Genomic DNA, 22,343 nt, shown 5'->3' with positions numbered 1-22,343 from the left:
AAAGAAAGAGAGTCCAAGTTAGAGCCAGCTGCAGTTCCTTTGCACTGCTCCCAGCAGGTAAAGCAGTAATAAAGATGTCAAATCCAAAATCCTTCCTAAGACTGTCCTTAGGTGATATAACCCCACAGAAGCAGATCATATATTACATCCTCTTCTAGCCACCACTGCTCTTTCTGGGGAAAAGAAGCATTTATGGAACGAATCAATGGAGGTATATGCTATAGGGACGGACACCTCAAGCAAGACTTCTGATCAGTTTTCTTTATACCTTTTTGCCTTCTGTCGTCTTTATGAAATATGCCAGCTTTTGGGTGTGCAGAGCATTTATGCCTCTAATGTCACTAACAGAAACTATGGGGCATATGTACACGCCACGTTTTTTGCCCTTCCGTGCACTGCAGCTGCGTGTCTGTTTGAGTATTCATTGTCATGGATTAAGGTACAATACATGAGTACTACTTAAGTAGTCCGTGCTGAGCTTCAACACAAAGCACCAGGACCCTGGAAAAAAATCAGCTGTCAGAAGCACAGGACATGCAGCAGTATCGTGTACTGAGAGGACAGAACTGAAATCTCATTTCTGCTTGAGTGCTTGACTGACACCAGTAAAGCTCCTACCTCAACTAGAAATCCTTTTTACTGGGTTCTCCCCAGAGGATGACAGAGGGACTCATCTTCTCTGCCTTTTGAGTAATCCTAGCTGGCTGATATAGTGCTGACAGGTTACCAAAGGGGCTGACAGGTTACCAAAGTATGTCTAGACTTCAGCCAGAAGAATGCATCGCTGCAGTATAAAATGTTTAATGACAAGCATGAAAGTACTTAGATTGTGTGCTTTCTGGACATGGGCCATCTGGCATGTGTGTGCGCACGCACATCTATGTAGTATCCACTCTAAATGATAAGCCCTGAACACTGATGGAGGCCTCCAGACACTACTGCTATAGAAACCCAATATTAAACACTAATAACTAATAATTAAATGGAAGTATCACTGAGTTTCCAATCCTCCCCCATGAGCTGTTTTATTTTTTTTATGATAAAATAGAGCTAGACTGTTCTCAGCAGTGGCAAATGGCCAAACAAGGAGCCATGGTCTCCAGTTGCGGCAAGAGAAGTTGATGTTATATATCAGGAAAAACTCTCACTAGGAGGGTGGTGAAGCACTGGAACAGGTTACGCAGAGAGGTGGTGGAGTCTCCATCCTTGGAGGTTTTTAAGACATAGCTAGACAAAGCCTTGACTGGGATGATCTGGTTGGGACTGGTCTTGCTTTGGGTAGGAGGTTGGACTAGATGTGACCTCCCGAGGTCTCTTCCAACCCTCGTTTTCTATGATTCTCTGATGATGTTTTCCAAACTGTGAGACAGCGAGTCTCAATCAGGGTCCAGGGGTACCTTGGGATGACATGAGATCCTTTGAAGGGTTATGGGAGGTGTGAGGAGATAAGTGCATTATGAGGAGATAAGCAGATAAGCCAGGCTCAGAGATCCCCATCCCTACCACCTAGCCCCTGTGTAAGGAAACAAGCCCTGTGATATATAAATTAGTTTCTGAAATTGGGTGCCACTCAATTCACAAGTGTGTAAGTTGTAGCTGTGTTGGCCTAAGGACACAGGCAGACAACATTCTGTGGGTAAATCTGATATCTTTTATTAGACCAACTCGAATAGTTGGAAACATTCTTCTTTGCAATCCGTCGGGCACAAATGTTCTTCATTCGATTCACAGAGCTTATCAAGGAAGCCCTTGAGTCCCAAAAGGGCTGACAGCCACTGTAAGGGCTTGAATCTCATTCACACTAGTATGTCATAAAGGGGCATTTTTTAGTGTAAAAAAGAATCAGGACCTTCATTTTTTTTTAAAGAGCCAGCACTAGAGGGCACCATATGCACAAGAGTCAAACCGAGAATGGGTTGTGTTGTATCTCCTGGAACCAGAGATCACAAATGTAGCATACTCCAGGTATCTTCCGATTGCAAGGGATCCAGAATGATCATTAAAAATGACTTCTTTTGCAAGGCTCTGGAGTTTCTAGCCAAAATCTTTTAATTAATTGCAGCTTTCCAAAGGTAATAAAGCAGCAAAATAAACAGCATCTGCTGCTATCTGTAATGATATTTGAAAAATCGAAGGCAGTCTAGAGTGAACCGTTTTCGCATCCACATCATTGCTACAGTACTTCGGCTTCCATCTGCAGGGTAGCTAAGCCTGCAATGTTATATTCCCAGAAAATGTGATCCTTAAACATTCAGTATTTAGAAGCAAAATGTAGTTAATATTTTTCCTAAGTAGGAAATGAATGCATAGAAAAGGATCTATGCTGGAAATACTCTTTCCGGTCTGTCTTACTTCACGACTGTTTCATTCAAGTAGCAGAGAAGCAGAAGACTTCTTTGTCCACGTCAAGATTTAAAAACATACAAGCTAGTTGTGATGGATTCTCGGTTGTCGGAGCTGATTTGTATCAGTAGTTTCTAAAAGGCACAAAATATTCTCAGGCAGCTGAGATACGAGGTCATTGCACTCTCTGTCCTTTAGGTTAAAAGTCTGTCTTGCCTTTTTCTATAGTGTTAGACACAGTAAAAGTATGTCATAGAAAAATCAGAAGGGGACAGCTGTAAGAGATGACGATTCTTTTATTTTATTCTTTTTTTTAATTGACAGACAAACGGCACTTGGTCCAGCTTCCACTGTCGTCGCCAGCGGAGAGGTTAGCGACCAGAAAGCGCTACTTTGGAGAACAAGCAAGGCAGTGTGCAACTTCTGAAAGATCTCATTCATGAAAAGAGCCCGGAGGATCTTGTACTACATTGTCTGGTATGCAAGAGCTTTGTGAAATAAGTACTTCAGATTTCTCAAAAAGTTTGGTTCTTGTCTTAAAATCACTCATCCAAATGAAGCATGAGATGCCCCAGCCCAAAACGCTTCGTTCCCTCTTTTGCGTTTAAGAAGTCATACCTTGGAGATGAGATTTTAGGTGTGTATTTCTGCCACTCTGGTAAACCCACTGTAATTACATAAGTGTTTGCTCTCTGGGCTGAAGATTAAGTGTCGTACCTCCGGCAATAGAAAAGGGAGATGGAAAAATCTACAGGAAACAATCTTGACCTTTTAATTCTTTAAAGTATGCTTGAAATATGCTGGGCTGCCCATGGGAGATAAGACTTAGCCTCTATGCTTCAGAGCTTCAGTATAAAAAAATGACAGTATTTGTTGCACTTTTTATCCAATTTAGCTCAGCTCTGAGAAGGAACAAAAGCATCTCTCAGCATTGGGCAGACCAGTATATGTTTCCTCTTGGTGTGGTGATGCCTTATTCTCAGTGGAGTTTCACATGTATACTGTGTTCATTTGACAGGTACTGTCCACTTCAGTGATATTAAAGGTAAGTCCTGTAGGGTTGTATGTAGGGGATGCTGTTATCTGACCTGTTTTAACAACTACCCTGGGTGTCGCTGAACTACCTATAAACCATATGATTGTGAACCTAACTTGGCTAAGCAAAGTCACCAAGTAGTAGTGAATCAAGCCCAGCAACACTTGCTGGGGACTCTTCCCAGTTGTCCAGAGCAGGGGGCTGGACCCGATGATCTCACAAAGTCCCTTCCAGCCCTAAACGTCTGTGAATCTGTCGTTTCAGACTGAGTCATCAATGAAAGCAATGGGAAGAAGCCAGGTAACAATGCCAATTTCTCTAGATCTGTCATTGTATAAAATTCCCCTATTCATACCTTCTTTTCCTATTAATCCCTTTCTTGGAGATTCATAGAAAACTTGAGACAATGATACAGAAAGACAGTAAATAGCTGCCTAGATGATACCTTTCCAAAATAAAGGACAGTCACATAAAACAGAGGGAAAATGATCCATCCTTTCCTGCCTGTTAGACACTAGAATACCCTGAGAACGGATGATGTACCTCTCAGTCTCCTGATCCATACTATCATACAAATACTACACATTACTTTTCTTCAGTTTTCCAGGCTGTAGCCATATTGGTCTGGTGGCAAAAGCAATCAGGACTCATGGTAGAGGTGATATCTTTTATTAGACCAACCAGATTTTTGCAAAAAAATTCTTTAATTTTGTGCCCAAAAGCTTGCAATTAAAGATTTTTATTTATTTATGTATTTATTTTGCAAAAATCGAACTGGTCTAATAAAAGAAATCACCTTTACCACAAGTCCTGATTTCTCTTCAGTCTAGTTTACATACACTTCATACTTTTGTGACTGGGTCCTTCCTTTCTTAATGACCCAGTTCTGTGCTAGTCTTTAGTGAATGACTACAGTCCATATCCCGTTCAGTTTGTTCATGCTATTGTCTGCAGTGCAGGTACTTCATAGCCTGGCCTTACACAACTTGGACTTGGGAAAACCCAAACTACTGGTAAAGGATGCACAATGGACCAGCGAGGATCAACGATAGAGTCAGGATCCTAGTTGAGTGAAGTGCCCAAAAAGATTTGGGTCCACTAAGGTTTATACCTACATTGCTATAATTTAGTAACTCAACTCTTGCATAGTTGTTTTATGTTGCACACAAGCAAGATTCAACTGGATCTTTACATCTCACTGAGTAATTGCTATTTTCTCAGTGTGCCAAGCCATAAGAAATTGTAGGCTGTCGTTTCTAAGTAGTCCATCAAAGAACGTTGACAAAAATTACAGTTTTTACAATGGTTTCTGAAGTGGGGGGGTTTTATATATACATCGATAGGAACTAGTACATATTCACGAGAACGGATTCATTCACCCAAAGTCTAGAGTAGCCCTGCTTTTTCCATCATTGTGGAAATTTTGACAGTGTTTTTGTTTTTAAATCTGATGCAGACATGGCAGGAAGGATGTTTCTGTTTTTATTTATTAAAAAAAACCCTCCGTTATCTTTTAAAATTATAGTGCGTGTGCGTGCATAAAATATTGTTTTAAAAAGTGGATTTATTTCAGTGGTGCGTTAAAATACAGAAACCCTAAAAGACACCACTGTGCTAGGCGCTATCAACGTGAGCCTCCTCCAAACAGATTACAGCCCTAGTACAAAATTGAATTCTAGCAACACACAGTGTATTTTTTTTTTCTAAAGCAACATGACCCTTGTGGTATAACAGGCCTACTCTTGCTTTCCACTCTCCGAGCTCTGTGCGAGCATATATGAAGTGTTGGCTCGGTGATAAAATTAGATGCTGAGCTAATACCTGCCTGGTAGCAGTTCAAGTGCACAGTGTGTTCTGCAGCTCTGGGAATTTCAACTTCTGTGCAGAGAAAGGCAGACAGCTGAGGAAGATCAGCCCTAATCAACACTGATCCACCTGGCACCGATTATCTAATAACTGACCTTCAGAAGGGCCAGCTTCTCTTTGCAAACCTAGGCGTCATCAACAGGTGACTCTCACGCTCCAAATATAAGCCCCCGTGAATAAGGCAATCACTATGCCCTCTTTTTTGGATCATTTCTTTAAGTAAGCAGAGAACTCATCTGAGCTCACAATGTAAAAACAATGCAGTGAATTTGGCTTATGGCAGCGAAGAACTCAGAGCCGGATCAAGGGACTTTTTGCCTTGCACTCATCCAACACAAGGAGAGAAAAACAGAATCAGCAAGGTCCAATGAGGCCTGGGTACAAAACCCCCTGACTTCTGGTTTCGCTGAACTGCCAGAAAACTAGACCCCGCCGTCAGCACGCCAAAAGCCTGTTTTTCTACCGCGTGTGGCTTCCTGTTACAGCGTTGTCGTATTTAGCTGAAATTGCCCTTGCTGTGGATGTGAATAATTACATTATTTCTGTTTACCAAAAGAAAGCAATGACGCATCTCACATCATTTCCTTTGCTGTTATACATATCTTGTAACAAGCTCTGAGCAGGTGCTTGCTTTACTTAAAAGCCTCTCAGATATAGTTTTAAAAATAGAAAAAAAAAATTTTGGTGGGTTTAAAATGGTGGCTTTCATTTAAAAAAAAACAAAACAACCCACGCATATTTTTTGACCTTTTTTTAACTGTTAATCAAAAACCTAACCTAAAACACTTTCATTTTTAATAGCGAGTAAGTACAGTTGCCCCATTGTTCTTTCACATGTGCAATTCTAATGGGAAACCAAGAGCTTGAATAAATGTATGTCAGCAGAGCTTACTGTACGTCATAAAACGCCATCATTCCTGCAATTTAAGGGGGACCTGGTTTACTTCTCCACTGGTTTGCACTTTGTGTGGTCAATTATGTATGTGCAAAATGGGTGTAATGCATTACCGATGAAAATGAGAACATCTGAGCAGCGTAGAAGATGATGGAAGGTATACAACAGTGCAAAATAAAAACTCCTCTTTCTGTTTTTGGACAGCTATTTAATTACTGTAGACTCACAGCTCCTAGAATAAGACTTAGCATTCATACGTTGATTAACGTGTCCAAAAGACTAATCAGATATTTCCTCATTGCCACCAGCTGCAGCAGTTTAACCAGATTCACAGAGGGACTGGACAAATTCTGGGAGGAAAGGGGCATGGGAGCAAGGGGCACAACCTCTGAATCACAACCTCCTAGGCCTTAAATGCTGGAGGCTGCAAGGGAGAGAGGAACAGTGGAGAAAACCCTGATCTGACCCACCTGCTATTTCCTACCTATGGGGACTTTTTACCATCTTTAATTTTCCCCGAGCCTGAGGAAGGGCGTGCATGCACGAAAGCTTGCAGAAAGTTTTTTGGGGTTTTTTTGCGATTTCTCTGTTGGTCTAATAAAAGGTATCATCTCTGAACCAAGATTTGTAGAGTTTTGCATTTCTTTTTCTCTCAGGCCAACACAGCTACCAAATCCATCCCTGATCTGCCCCAGGTCACTCTCCCTTTCAGCATCCGCTCTCTGCCCCGGTGTGACACAGGAGCCTGGGCAGGACGGACCTGTGGTCTGATCCAGTGAAGAGCAGTTCTGATGGTCGCTCTACACCCATCAGCTAGGTAAAATGTCTATTATCTACCTTTGAAAACCAACTTATGGAAAGCCAAGGCAGGGAGCTGAAGTAAGTTGCCGGAGGCAAGTCAGTGACAGCACTGGGACCGAAGACAACAGCTGCTCAATCCAAACCATGTGTTCATCCCACCACTCTGTGGCACCTCTGGTTACACATTAATCCTGTTGAATTCTCTGCATTAGCAAGTCAGCATCTAGATTTTATTTTTAAAAGGAATAAATTAAGTTCACCACAATCATCGTCTAGTGCCAGTCTGAATGCTCTGTGCTGTTCTGGTCACACAAAGCAGCCTTAATCCCCGTAGACCCAAACATGGGAGTATCTGCCGTGATGAAGGGCTCATCTTTCCCCCCTCCCCTTGCCAAATTCCTAGGCAGGGGCAAATCGTATCAATTAGAAGTAGTTTTTGAGACATAATGCAGCTGTAGCTCCAGATCTGAGCCATTGCATGCATGCAAAGATAAGGTGATAGGGGTGTAGGTTGTAGCCGTGTTGGTCCAAGGACACAGGCAGACAGGGTTCTTTGGGTGAATCTATCTTTTATTAGTTGGTCTAATAAAAAGATATCAGTTTTCCACAAAGAACCACGTCAAGATCAGGTAATCAAATCTCATGCTTCCGAGACATGGGTTTCTACAAGGGATTCCTCTTCCCTCCCTTCCCTCACTGTCTGCTAGGTTCATTATTTTCCATCTTAGTCTGGAGCTGTAGGCAACAGCCACTGCACATGGCAGGATCTTGGACCAGACTGGGCAATAATCTGATCTCTTGCTATATTCCTGGGAAATCAGGGATAAGTCATTCTAAGGATAAATTATTCTTCTTTCCCTTCACAATTATCTATCAGTGCACATTCATGGAGAGACTTAATAGATGATTTCAGTTAAGACCAAGCCAACACATTCATCGCATCCATCTCCCCTTCACACTCCAGTTGCAACACCCAGGATTTGTCCATATAGGCAGCACTATGCATCTCCATTCGACTCTGGCTTTTTTAGTAGGATTCTATGGGTGTGAATGAAGCCTAAATTGAATGGAGAGAAAAATGGGAGAATAAAAACTAAAGGTGGCTTCACGCGTGAAGAGCCCGGCTTTACCCAATGCGCAGAGCGGTGGTGATCTAGTTGTGAAACAGGAGGCATGCCAGGATCTCCGCGTCCCGGAATAAATAGCATGTCATAGACGTATTTAGCAAGTGAGGAAAACAAGCCCCAGACAAATGAAAGAAGGGGAACGCAGTCCCTGGCTGGGAGGTCATTGAATATTTATAGTCAGGAAACCTCTAGTTCTGACTGGGGATTTTCCTGCTTTCCTCACCCCTGCCACTATATTTGGGATGTGATTCCGTTTATCAGTTGAAAGGATGCTCTTGTCAAATCTACTTTTTGATATTAAAAAAAAAAAGTTGGAAAATATCTAAAAGAAAAAAAAAACAAAACCTTCTCCGGCTGCTGGTCATTGCTGTGAGGAGACAGATCACCACCCACTATATTGATTTAGCCAAAGAACATCATGTACTTTATATTTAAAGACTTTTGAATGCAATGAACAACTGCAACGAGGAATTCTTCTGAACAACACACTTATTAGTAAAGACAATATTTGTACCCTCCTCTATCACTGCCAGACTTGAGTGACCGGCATTTGAAATTTGTCTCCAGCCAGAAGCAGGTGGCTAGAAAGATCTTCAGCAGTTTCTTTTCCTTAGTAGAGGCAGCTGACTGGGTTGCAGAGCAGAAGTGTTGCTTTCCTCCGAATGGCAAAAGCAAGCTTCAAGGGAAGAAAATAAAAAGTTACTAAGAAATGAACCACAGCTCAAGGCAGCAGGGTGCCCAACTGAAAATGAGATAACATTTTGGCTTGCTTTTGTCTGTGCAGTGTGCTTTGGAGCTCCTTGTATGACTGGGTATACCATAGGCCCCACCATAACACCATTGCCTGCGACCTTTAAACCATATGGATCCCAATGCCATGGGCTTCAAAGAAAGCTGTTTGAGGTTTGCACTAAGCAGGAAGTGATTGTACGTGTGAACATCCCCAAGCCAGCTCAGTCCAGCTAATTTAAGTACTCAGAGAGAGGGTGCATCTACATGTGCATTAACGTGCTTTAGTTCATGCACATTAAATCTAGTGCCACTGTAATTAGAGCACATCGGAGCAGATTCAATTAATCGAGTCTCCTGGAGCGTGGCCATTACCACACTCAAGCCAGCCTCCATGTCTCGTGTATCAACATCCCCATGCTTCAAAATGGCAGTGGGGGAGCTTTAACTAAAGATCGTCTGACGAGTTAGATAAAGCACCCCCGCCAACCACTTTGAAGCATGGGGATGCTGATAAAGACGATGCTCCAGGCACTTTAATTAGAGCAGCCCTGAGAGCCACTCTAATTAAAGTGCCCTCCTCCCCATTCCCGAAGCATGTGTATAAATGCCCCTAGTGATGCTAGCCTAGCAATAGTACTATAGCAAGAGCCACAGAAGCCCTGTCTTACCTGCAGTGCCTTACCTAGACTCCTGGCAGCCCCAGGCAAACTTTTAGTATCAGGCCCCCCTTCACCAGAGATAATGATAATAATAATTGGACAGTGGGGGATTAGGTATACATATATATACAATATTAAAACTTTTTTTTGCAATTGTAATTTTTTTGCCCCTATTTTCAGGCCCCCTTTCTGTGCAGGCCCCGGGCGACTGCCTGGTTTGCCCATGCCTGTGTCCAGGTCTCCTTACCTGGGTGGCCAGAACCTGAACTGCTGTGGCTACACTGGTATTGGTCCCAGATTAGGACTAGCGTAGGTCTGGCTGTACCTGCTCCCATCACTCCAGTTAACAATGCAAATGCCCTGAGAAAGGAGCAAATATCTCCTGGATAAAGGACTTCAGGAGTTCACTGTCCTCCCAGAATCACTTTGTTCACCCCAGCTGGGCAACTGAGCAGCTGCTTAACAACCCCCAGCAATTTACATAACAATTTGGACAGGAAATAAAAAGGAAAGTGATGTTCAATTAAAGCCAGGGGGGAATTTTTGTAAATAAAATGTAATTTGCAAAGCTGGAGCTCAGCCAGGGTATGCAGATTTGAAAGAAATGCTACCATTTCTTTTTAAATGACCAGTTGAAGCCAGGAAGTTCATTCTATATCTTCATTAAAAACATATATATAGTGCTGTCGACAAGCTGACCTGTAACTCGGTGGCATCTCGATCCATTATTGGCTTTTACAGAGAACTGCCACCTACTGAATAGCCAATCTGTCCACCTGTAGTTTTTGAGCGGTAACTATTTCCTGTAGTACCTAGGAGATCCTTGGCAGCTTCCCATCCAAACACCAAGCAGAACCAATCACGCTTAGATCAGGAAGTCTAATGAGATCACAGTGGGAGGTGACATCGCTCTAGGCCATTGCTAGTTTGTCCTCTGTTCTCAGGTTATTGTCACTGACTTTTCTGCTACTTCCCAGTCCTTGTACCGTGGGAAGTGTTAGTTACAAACCTACAGCTTGGCCTCCGTCACCCGTCTCCTTCTGCAATCATATACCCCAAAGCAATGTGGATTTGAAACACCATGGAACTGAAATAAAAGCATTTTACACCCATTTTGTACCATATAAGTGTCAACGCAAGGTGCAGGGGAAAGCTGATAGACAGCCTACAGTACGCAAGGATTACTCATCTTCTAGCCTCTGCAGGGTGAAATGCAGTTTCTGTCGAACAGACAACACATTTTCAAAATGCTCAGCATGTGACAACTCCAAAATGCTTAAAGAAATGAGTTTGCTACCTGAATCCTATCAATTGGGCCAGAAAGGGGCAGGTTCTTTTAAACAGGACAGACTACTTCAATGCAGTGGGTCCATTACTATCCCTTTTCTTTCCCCTCTCCCTCAATCTACGTAGAATCATAAAAATGAGGGTTGGGAGGGACCTCAGGAGGTCGCATCTAGTCCAAAGCAGGACCAGCCCCAACTACATCATCCCAGCCAAGGCTTTATTTAGCCAGGTCTTAAACACCTCCAAGGATGGAGACTCCAGCACCTCTGGGGAACCTGTCCCAGTGCTTCACCACCCTCCTAGTGAGAAAATTTTTCCTAATATCCAATTTAAACTTCCCCTGCTGCAACTTGAGCCCATTGCTCCTTGTTCTGTCACCTGCCTCCACTGAGATCAGTCCAGCTCCGTCCTCTTTGGAGCCACCCTGCAGGGAGCTGAAGGCTGCTATGCATCTCCTTTCCCCCTCTTCTGTCTCCTCCATGGTTCCCATGTTTACTGGGGAAGCGAAAAAGGTGATTCATCTGCTTCTCACATGTGAACAACCACATCCCCTATTTACCAAACTTTTGGGAGCATGCATTGAGGTTCACAGGCATCTTGAACCTTACAGTCAAGGCTCTTCCAAGCTCAGTAAGTCTGAGGTTTGATGCAAACATTTTGCACATCTCTATCTGCATCTCTCAGCCATTTTAACTACCTCTTGCCCTTTGTCATTCTTTTGAGCCACTGGAACTCAATATATCCCTTCTGATCTAGCCTCACACCTCTCAGCTACTCAAAGATGTGATAAATATGCAAGTTGTGTGTGCACATATGTGTGCATATCCCCCCATTTTTTTCACTGGAGCACCAAAGATCTGGTCAGATGCTATTAAGCAATGGTGTGAAGTCCATTTCCAAATCAGATTAGCATCTGAAATGGGTTACCACCTTTGGGTGCTGTTCATACACAAGGGGCATGTCTACACAAGATGCTTACTTCGCATTAGCCTAATAACGCTGCATAGTAGCATGTCACGGCAAAAACCATGCTAACAGCCCACTGCGCAGTGTTCTCAGGCCAATGGGCAGTAAGCATCACTAAATAACCGTGCACCAGTGCAGTAACTCTAGACTAGTTATTGTGCATTCAGTTAGTACTCCATTAAGGAAGTACTAAACTAAATGTGCAGTAATTAGGGCGCATTACTGAACATGTAGACGCACCCACGGTGAATGAAGCTTGGATTAGCCAGTTCCAAATGAATCCACTTCGTTTGTGGTCCCTGCTGTCAACAAACCACAAGATATAAGGCATCTCTGGAAAGCCTTTTAATTTCACTATGCACACATGCAAATCAGCTTTCTACCTTGGAGCTCCTCTTTTGTAGTCCTTAATTAGGTTTCTTTAATATAATATTACTCCCACTATATTAGAAAATGCATGTAGTTTGGTTCTGTTTATACAGCCAGCATGTGTTGTAATTATGGTATAGAGAAACCTGTTCCTTAATAATCCCTTATGGAATCGAGAACTACAATATTTTTATCAGAAAAAAAAAAATAGTCCTTGAACAACCTGTTAGAGGCAAAGCCATGCTATGCCTATATATAACTGTAACCCATTGATAAGTGTATCTTCCAGATAGATCTTCATCTATGTCAGACCCACAGAGATTAAGATTTTGTTTCAATCCCAGTTAAGGAGACTCGACCGAGCAGCTCGTGCTAAAACAGCTTGCGGCTTCCGCTGTGTGGAGGTCACTGGTTCAATCACGCGAGTGTCAGCTCAGGCGGTTGTTCTCACCCCGATGCAGGAGCTACTAGCATGGCTCCAACATTAGAGAAGACAGGGCCAAAAGAGACTCCTAGTTTTGTGATGCAGATACTTAACCATGAGACTAACACCTAATTTCACCCAGGCAATGGAACAGCCCAGAGAGGGGAATAGATGGTGACGGGAAAAAAATACACAATCACAGCCGCACAAGCATGCCAGCAGCATGGCAATAGCTAGAAGTCGCTACTACCCCCATGAATCCCACTGCCCTCGGTGCCTGGCTGTACCATTAGGCTTCTGGTCTCAGGATTTCCAAGATACAAGCCTGTAATAAAAGCCAAATATTTTAGAGGCAGCCTCTTGCCAAACTTCAATGTGCATTTATGCCAGTGTCCATGATTTGTAGATCCACATGACATAATGGTCACTATGTGGATTATTTTCTTATTAAAGTGTTACGGAGCTAAGCTGCACAGCTCTGAAAAGCAGCTCCCCTTGGCTTCAGCCAAAACTAAAATGAATAAATCAATGCAAGGTTGGGTTTTTTTTCCCCTCCTTCTCCTGTATCATTTGGATGAAACACTAATTAAGTTAACACTTCACAAGTGCATAGATGTCTCTGATCTTTGAAGTCACAGGATTCTCTAGCCTGCCTTGCTGTCAGCATCTCAAAGAGTATTGCAACCCAGTGCAGTACAAAACGCGAGCGCATGCCACGTGGAATAGCAGGTGCTAAACGTCCGGGAGGCAGAATCAATAAGTAAAATCATAGAGAAGCAGGGCTGGAAGGGACCTCCAGAGGTCACATCTAATCCAATGCCCTGCCTGCAGCAGAATTATCTCTATCCAAACGACCCCATCCAAATCCATCGATTAACCTCTTAGCAAACTTACAATCATCCCTAACATAATCACAAGCTATCACACCCAAACCTGCCACAGGTAAAGCAGAGGAGCCACCGCAGCCACCATCCTGCTGATGCAAAGGTTGTTAAAACAAGCTCCCCCCACTACAGAGAAATGCAACACCCCCCACCACCGCCCCCACCAGCCTCAGGCCAAATTCCTTCCTGACTCCACCGTGCAGCAATCAGGCTGACCCTGAGCAGAGGGGCAAGGCCCTTTACCCAGGAATCGTTGGGGTTCAGTCCCAGAACGAACATTGGCACAGCCTGGTAAAAGTCTATGGCCAACACCAATGCCTCTGAGAAAGGCAAAAAAACCCCAAAGTGAAACAAAACCCCCCTGCCACGAACCGCAGAACAGAGCAGAACCGTGTAATGAAGATGGAAGGGGAAAAAACTTCCCTAGACCCTATGTAAGATATGAGCACTATTTTTCCCCAAGCAGTATTTCTTCTTGCCATCCAAACTAGACTGTTTTGTCTTGGACAATCTAATGAATCCCTTCGGTACCGGCCACCCAGCACTCCAACACTTTTTTCCCTTTCCATCCCCCAAACTGAGGTTTTAATTTTCTCTCAAAGATCCAGCGTGCTCTAGCAGGCTCCAACCGATGCTGCTAAGGTCTTGGGTGGCAAGCAGACGCATCATCTTTGGCCGTACCGGGTAAGGACAGCAAATACGCTCAGAGTTTTCTCCGTAACTTATATGGTCCCTCAGGGACTGTGTTCAGCAATCAGGAAGGAGCATTTTCCATGACAAGTCCTTGAACCCGGCATTCATTTTTCTCCCAGGTCCGTCAGAGCCCCGATTTAATTAACCTTGCAGGCATCTGAAAGTCCATCTGGGAGTTTTCTGCAGACATTTGAGAGAGATGCATTTTTAAACGAGTGTTACCAATTCTCCCGATTATCTTTGCCACTGTTCTGTCACAGGTATCCCCCCCACCCCCCAACCCCAAGTCGCAGCACCTGAAATGATGGGATTATGAAAATCTCCACTTCCACTTTCAAAATAAGCCCTGAATATTGGGGAAAGAGGCCTGGACTTGAGACCTTTGTGTTTCCTAAAGGCTTAAAACCCAGAAGGCAAAAACAACCCAACAAGAATACTATTTTTTAAATAGGTTCCACTGATTTTAAGTCAGGCAGACTCCTGATTCATTTTGGATCCTGAGTCATGCCAGGTGGGTTTTTTTTAAATTCATATGAGCTTGGCTTTAGACCCTAGGCAGCACAAAGTGTGGGTGTTAGTTTTTGGTGGGGCAGTTTGACGATTGAATAATTGCCAGGCCTATTCAGGGATTAGCTATCATTGCCCTGAAGTTTTCAGGTATTGTAGGGGTCCAGTTTTACATGGTGCCAAGAGCCTGCAACCTGGGGTAGGGCTGCACGAAGGTAAATGTACAAAGCAAGCACGGTCGGAGTTGGGCGGTATATCAAGAAAAGAGTCTGAATTAAAAGTCCCAGGCCTTGCAGCTTCTGTCTACTGATCTACCTACCCTTAGGGTTTCATTTGGTTCCCCTCACTTGTATCTAGACCCCCTTCTTGTAAAACCAATACCAGTAGTGGAGGCTCTGGCCTGCCATATACCTGCATTTCAGACAGACAACCAAGCAGTGAGACAAGTCAGGAGAAGTCCACAAAAAGGAGTATCCCGCCTTCCCAATAAAGCAGTGCACTGGTTTTCTAGGCTTTGAAGATGAGAAGCCTGATGCTAAATTCAGGCCTGTGGAATTACATCATCGATGTCAGTGAGTGATGGGAGGCACAAGCTCGTCTCCCCCACAAAACTGGTGTGAAGGGATGGCTAGATTAAAGCAGATTTTTGTAACAGCATCAGTGAATCATAGAGAAGTAGGGCTGGAAGGGGTCATCTAGTTCAACCCCCTCCCTGAGGCAGGATCAGCCCATCCAAACCTGTTGTCTCCTCGCTGGCATATCCTTCAAATCCCAATTCTCATCCTCTAAAAACGAAGACTGCTGGAAACCTTGCCAGCACATTTATTAACGGTAGCAACCACAGGTTGCTCGGTGCTTTCCAAACAATTCAGGATAGCGTATAAAGAGATGTCACCCTCATTAGTTTCCCTGCTCTTCCTGCTTATGGTGGGGAGAGGAAATATAAATGCAGTTGTGGACTAGACTTAGTTAATAGTTTATTGAACACAATGTATCATGCATTAAACAAGTCAAAGCCCAGAAAGTAAATGAACGTGGACTCCACACAGGATGGGCAGACTGGTTTTGTGCAAGTGGGAAAGTCACCTGTTCACAGTGCCAAGAACTGCCATCTTTGCAGATCACTACGTTTCCACGATTTTATATACCTTGGGTATTAACATTTCCAAAATCCTCATAAGTTCAGGATTGCTTATATACACTCTTTTAAAAAGACCATTCGCAGCACCAGTCTCTGTTGGACCTTGGAAATACAGAAGACAAAAGTGAGAAGGACAAAATAAATAAGGAAAAAAATGTGGAATTCAGGTAGAAAGTCTTTTCCACATGTATTTCCCCTCAGTTTTGGATGATGAGGTTTTCAGGTGCATTTGTAACAGTGTCAACACCACTTCAGAGGCATCTCAGGACATCTGAAGAGGATGCAGTAGAAAGGCGCATTAAGGCTGGCGAGTGGATGAGAATGGGCTTGAAATAGCAGCTGATTGTGCAGTTTAATTAAACCAGGGAAAGGCCAGATCAAAAATAGCCAGCGGAAACTAATATTGCTTCACAGGCAAATGAAAGTGTTACAACACAACCGTTGTGGTGCATGTGCTCCTCTGCATGCCAAACGGTCCACATGATACAAGTCGAACCAGACTTTCCATTTCAGGTAATGCAAGCGTTTTCACAATAAGCTTCCAGGCCTGACATCATGCTGTAACCATTTCCTTTGACCACCGATGGTTTGCACAATGGATTGACCACATGTATTTCTTTGCTGTGTTAGGACAACAAGGAAAAAACAGACCCATCTTACTGTAAAATCTGTAACACTGCTGTTTTCTGTAACCCCCCCGCGAGCCAGAAATCAAAGCGAGAATGCAGTTAAAGTGATGTAGCCAAATAAATCATTAGGGGGAAAAAAAAAGTCTCTTACTTTGGTGATCAATAGTGTTTGGAGTTATGAATTTTTTAAATCTTCATTGCTTCTGAGGGAGCATGAACCTAGGAAATCAGCTTCAGTATCATATGCTATGTAGCCCCGTTTTTCCTTTTTTCTACTCCACAATAAAGATCGTGTAGCACACAGAAACTACAGTCACAGGCCTCAATAAAGACTGGAGAAAGAAACAGCTGTCCCTTGGATTAGTGATTATATTTACCGTGAACATTGATTTTCACAGAATCATAGAAAATAAGGGTTGAAGGGACCTCAGGAGGTCTCATCTAGTCCAACCGCTGCTCCAAGCAGGACCAGCCCCAGCTACATCATCCCAGGAAAGGCTTTGTCTAGCTGGGTCTTAAACACCTCCCAGGATGGAGATGCCACCACCGCTCTAGGTGTTTGTTCTCTGTGGGACAGGACAAAGAGATACCCCACGTGTGGTATTTCTACCGAACAGGCCTCCTATAAGTGACACAAAACAGGCAGGGACAGGACAGGTCACCATCATCCGAGGGCAGAGGAAGATCCCTTTTCATTCACCCTCTGATGAACTCCATCCAACAAAACCAAGGAGAGGAAGTAGACTGATGGCAAATCTCTCCCTTCAGACACAGGTGACCGACTCCGATGGAAGTCCCAGATCAGAAGTTGGCCTTTAGTCACTTTTTTTTACCATGAAAAACCTTTCCAAATTAGGGTTGCCAACCCTCCCAGATTAGCCAGGAGTCTACAGAATCAGCATTGATCTCCCGGGGACTATTGAAAGCAATCCTGGAGATTGTAATAGAAAATGAAATTAATGACATTATATCACGCTGGGGGGAAAAAAAAATCTTCTGGAATAGCTTCAGTCAGAGTTGGCAACCCTATTCCAAACTCAGGGCCGGACCATAACAGCAGCACTTTGTACTTAATTTGTGCTTTTCACTTAAAGACCTCAAAGCATTTTAGGCAGGTGAGGAAGTATCAGTAGGAGACACTGGACTCAATGAAAGAGGCCTCGCAACTGAATTGCAATGCTGCTAGGAAAAGCAACCACAACTGAGTCCTCAGGGTGAATAGTGACATAGGCAACTTGGCCAGGGCTGAGTCCATTGGTGAACACTTGATTGGAGAAATGCTTATGATCTGCTAACCCGTAGGCTGCCTAAATGTAATGGCTTTTGTTGCTGGACCTGCCACAGAGCCAACGCAGGCTAATACTGCAACTGCACTGCCTCGGGGGATTTTGGTATGAACGAGAAATCATTACACCCTTTGGACACAACACCTGCTAGAAATGGCAATGAGACCTGGTTGTTTTCAGGCTATATCATATATATATATATATATATATATACACACACACACACACACACACACACACACACGGTGCACTCTCTCCATGTTATTCTCACACACCTGTGTCATAGGGGAGTGTTGGCATCTTAGCCCATGGTCGTGGTACATCAGCAGCACAATAAGGGTTTTTTTCTTTTTTTTTTTTTAATTTTTGGAAGTAGGAAAGTAATCAAATCTAATTGCGCGCAAGATTCTTGTGAGAGAGATTATACCTGAAATCACACGGGGGCACTTCACTTTGCAAAAGGGATTTTTATTAAACAAGTGAGGAAGCAAGTCAAAAAGATCGTAAGTCAAAATTGAGGAAATGAAAATGCTTAGACGCAGCATGGAGACCACTTTGGCCTCCCATAAATGAGACAGAGAAGGGAAACTTGCCTCTAGACAAGAAAACGGAAATCAAGAAGGCAAGGCAAAAAAGAAAACAATACAGCTCAATTGCAATACCCAAGAGTTTATTCAAGCCAAACAGATATCTTCAAAAAGATAGAGATCTAGTTCAAGTGGATATAATTAAAAGGAACAAACGATGGCAGGTGACACGTTTGATGGAAATCAAAGAGGCTCAGAGGGAGTCTGAAGAGCAACTAGCTAAGACCATTAAACAGAATTTCTTAAAGGATAACAGAAGCAAGCTGTTGGCAGGAACAAGCGGGGTTTGGAGAGAGCCGAGAGAGAGATTAGGGGAAGCTGATGGAGGCAATGAAATAATTTTTCATGACAAAGGTAGGGAGAGGCCTACCCCAGACCAGTTCCTTTCAGTGAAGAACTAAATATTGGGGCTAGGGACAGACATTACACATAAACCGGTTTACATGATCAGAAACTGGTTTAAACCTGTAACAGTACAGACATTCAGTGCACTATGAAACTATGGCAGACAAGGTTCCTTGGGTGAATCTGATATCTTTTATTAGACCAACCCAAATAGTTGGAGAATAGTTATTAAGCAAGCTTTCGGGTTCAAAAACCCTTCGTCAGGCTAAGGAAGTTTCAGCAGTCGGTGTGTGCTCTTCCTGGATGGAATGAAAGGTAAAGAAGCCAGCGGCTGGGCTGGTCTGCATACATATAAAACTATGAAACATAAACCAGTTGGAAAACAGCTGAAACCAGTTTGAGATAAACCTGGTTGAATGTAGTATCAGACTTAACTGATTTGGGTCAAACTGGTTGTCTGTCCAAGACCTAAGAGCGCTGAAAGCGTGTACCGTATTCCTACCCAAAGCACGGTTCATCCGTGGAACTCTCTGCCACAAGGTTGAAGTTCGGGGGTTGGACTCAATGACCTCCTGAGGTCCCTTCCAGCCCTAATTTTCTATGAAATTTTCTATGATAAGTGTTATTGAGACCAAGATGCATAAAGAGAGATGCAGTTTTTAAGTTTGGACGCTGCACAGCTACCTATAAGCTATGGGCAAGATGCTTATTAATTGCCCATTATGGATGATCTGTAAGGTCCCTTCCAGCCCCTAATATCTATGAAACTCTGGAGATTTTAGTAACTTCTGTAGCTTCGGCACTAGCTTCTCTCAGAGACAGGGTACGAAACTAGATGGATGGTTGTTTGAATTTCTGGGGCACGTCCACTGTTATTGCCGTCGCCACCGCAACCTAATTTATGTCGTATAGTTTATTCTCAAGTTATTTACATTTATGCACAAGAATCGGGTTCCCTCCACTGTGCAGTTGCAGCCACCTCTGCAGATGAAACAGCAGCCCAGAAACACCGCAGCATGAGTCAGGACAAGAAGTGCAAAAGGATTTCTGCGCTCACATGAAACTGCAGGAGGAATCTGAGGCCAGAACGTGGAAGTGGGCAGGGCACGGGGTTTGCATGCCGGCGCTTACAAAGGTATTATGGGATGTTTAATGACCACAAGCAGCTGGGGCCTTGGTTGTACATCTCAGCTAAACCCCAAATTTGTCAATTCTCCGCTTTCTTGCCAAAGAAAACAACCCCTGAAACACGGGTTTCCCAGGCTCGCTTGTCTCCAGCACAACCTGGTAGCCTTATCTGGCTCCTGCCCATCTTCTATCCTTTGCGCCAGGTTTTGGAGGCAAACCTTTCTTGGGGGCAGCGAGCTTGTTTATGCAATTACTGAAATCACGGTAACATTCATTTCGGCGAGTCTTATCTCAAGGAGCAGCAACGGCAGCAGCTATCTGAGATTAGAGTCCGGGACAGTAGCAAGCTGCTCACGGAGAAACCAGGGTGATGCTTTAGAGCAGCCTGACAATGTACATAGGGTGGATGGAGGAAGGTTTGGGGACCAGGGAGCCCTCTGCACTATGTGGACTTGGTTCACACTGCACTGCTTGCTCAGCACGAGCTGCAATGATTTTCCAGATAGGAATAGCCTTGTCACACTAGAGAGCTGCTCCATTATATCCAATATCCTGCATCGTGCCATACCCGATCAGATCACTGGTCTGGGCAAGTCTAGAGTCCGGCCATCAGACCAATAACCTCTCCTACCAGCTGGGGAAAATAATTTCTTCTTGACCCTTGCAGTGATCAGCTTATACCCCGAAGGAGGAAATTTGATTATCCTCCTCTTAGCAGGCCTAACTGTAGGTGTCATAATTGGCCATAAAATTACCCAGGCTTTTAAAAAATTGCATCTATGGTATATGGTGTTGTAACATCCTCTAGCAGGGGGAGGAGGGGAAAAAAAAAAAGCTTACAGCAAGAATTAACATGAAAAAACATCAATTTATTATTCTTCGCTTCCTACCCTCTGCCAGGATGTAGGCATACCCAAATGCATGATTCAGGATGATAATAACGTTGCTTTGCATTTCTATTGTGACTTGCCTCACCAGAGCACAGGTGTTAAGTAATTAAAACACAACAGGTAGCAAAGAATAGATAGCATCATCTTACAGTGACAGAAAGAGTCAGGAAGGGCTGCAGCGACTTCCCAAGCTCGCACAGCTGGTCGGCGACCAAGCCGAGAAAAAGGTCAGAGCTCTTGTGTCACTGCCGTGTGCTGACATCACTAGATAGAGGCTAAACTGTCATCGCTTCTTTGTGCTACCGGGACCCTGAGGGATGCCAGCCAGGACCAGACTCTACGGTGCTGGTGACTAACATATGGAAGGGGACCATCTTGGCTCTACAAAGCCATCAGGGGCCACCTGAGCAGTCGGCGTTAACCAGAGCTGGAACAACACATGCATCCATCAGTGAATCGCAGCAAGCATGCTCCGGTTTAAAGGAAAGAAAGCTGCAGTGCATCCTGTAGCTTCCCAATGCAGTGGCTTTATGGATGCGCTTTATACAATGCAATGCACACAGGAAAAAAAACAAACACACCCTAAAATTGCTACTGATGGTGATGAGCCTTCAGTGAATTTGAAGGGCTTGGAGAACATTAAACAGCCCCTGTCGTTATAGTCTCTGAGCACCTGAGTTTCCTCCCAACACCACTCTGCAATAGGATGTTGGCACTAGGCTTATTTGAAAAACAAGAAAGAGAGTCCTAGTGGTTTGCCCAATACCATGCAGAGTCTGTGGTGGAAGAAGAACTTGAAGCCGATTCTCCGAAGTTTCCCACATGCTTATTCAACGCACCAGCTTGCCCAGCTGGTCCAGCTCCGACCCAACAAACAAGAAGAGGGGAAACAGAAGCAAAAAGAAGAAGACACTTGCTCAAGATCAACACCACAGCAGTGTTGCCCACCCCAAGTGGTCAAAAAAAAAAATCAAGGCTAAGGCTTGAAAAAATCATTAGCATTTGAGCTGATTTAAGGTATCCAGATTTTAGCCATACTGGTCTAGAGGCAAAGGGAATCAGAACTCATGGTAGAGGTGATATATTTTTATTAGACCAGCTAAATTTTTGCAAAAGAGAGAGACTAAATTAAAGAAATTAAAGAATTTTTTTTGCAAAAATCTAGTTGGTCTAATAAAAGATATCATCTGTCCTGAGCTGATTTAATACGTTTTAGGGGTCTTTTGATTTCCCTTCTGAGCGTTGAGCCTTCAGGATGCATTCCCATCATATTTCCAAGCTTTTTGCCACCAACATGAAGGCAAAGAGATTTATTATCTTTATAAATGGAAAGCAGAGATGTTCTCTAGCTAACGTGACTTCAGACAGAGGGGCCTTTTTTTTTTTTTTTTTTTTTTGGTTTTTAGAAATCAGATATTGCAATACTGCAAGACTTGAGACAAAACTTGGCAAGAATTAGCAATGCCGCAGAGGCAGAAAGAAGATAACCCAGTTCTGCTGATACGTCAAGGGACCCGAAGTCTCCTGGACTACTCCAAACCTCCCTCCCGATCCTTCCCAGGTGCCCATGTTGTACAAGCATGGATGGCAAACTCAGAAGGAACAGCCTCTAAAAATCTCCTTCTGGTATCTCTTCCCTACTTCCCCAGCAATATAAATAGTTTTGTAAGTGATATAAAACATTTCCAAAAAAACATACGTCGCAAGCAGGAAGCGCTCGCGAGCCGCTGCCCAAACAGACTCTTTCC

At 43.6% G+C, this 22,343-nt stretch overlaps 1 long non-coding RNA gene across 1 annotated transcript in view; it reads right to left on the bottom strand.

Moving 5' to 3' along the window:
- Window positions 1-7,952: 7,952 nt before the first annotated feature.
- The window catches only part of LOC102387296, a 22,324-nt gene continuing 7,933 nt past the window's right edge, over window positions 7,953-22,343 (bottom strand). The window contains exon 3 of the long non-coding RNA XR_324943.3: window positions 7,953-8,744. This is a non-coding gene — a long non-coding RNA (uncharacterized LOC102387296). The remainder of the gene's footprint in view (window positions 8,745-22,343) is intronic.

This window comes from Alligator sinensis, unplaced genomic scaffold (assembly GCF_000455745.1).
Source record: "Alligator sinensis unplaced genomic scaffold, ASM45574v1 scaffold735_1, whole genome shotgun sequence".
NCBI lineage: Eukaryota > Metazoa > Chordata > Crocodylia > Alligatoridae > Alligator > Alligator sinensis.
Note: the sequence above shows the minus strand (reverse complement) of the source record. Positions and strands in the feature narration are given on the sequence as shown.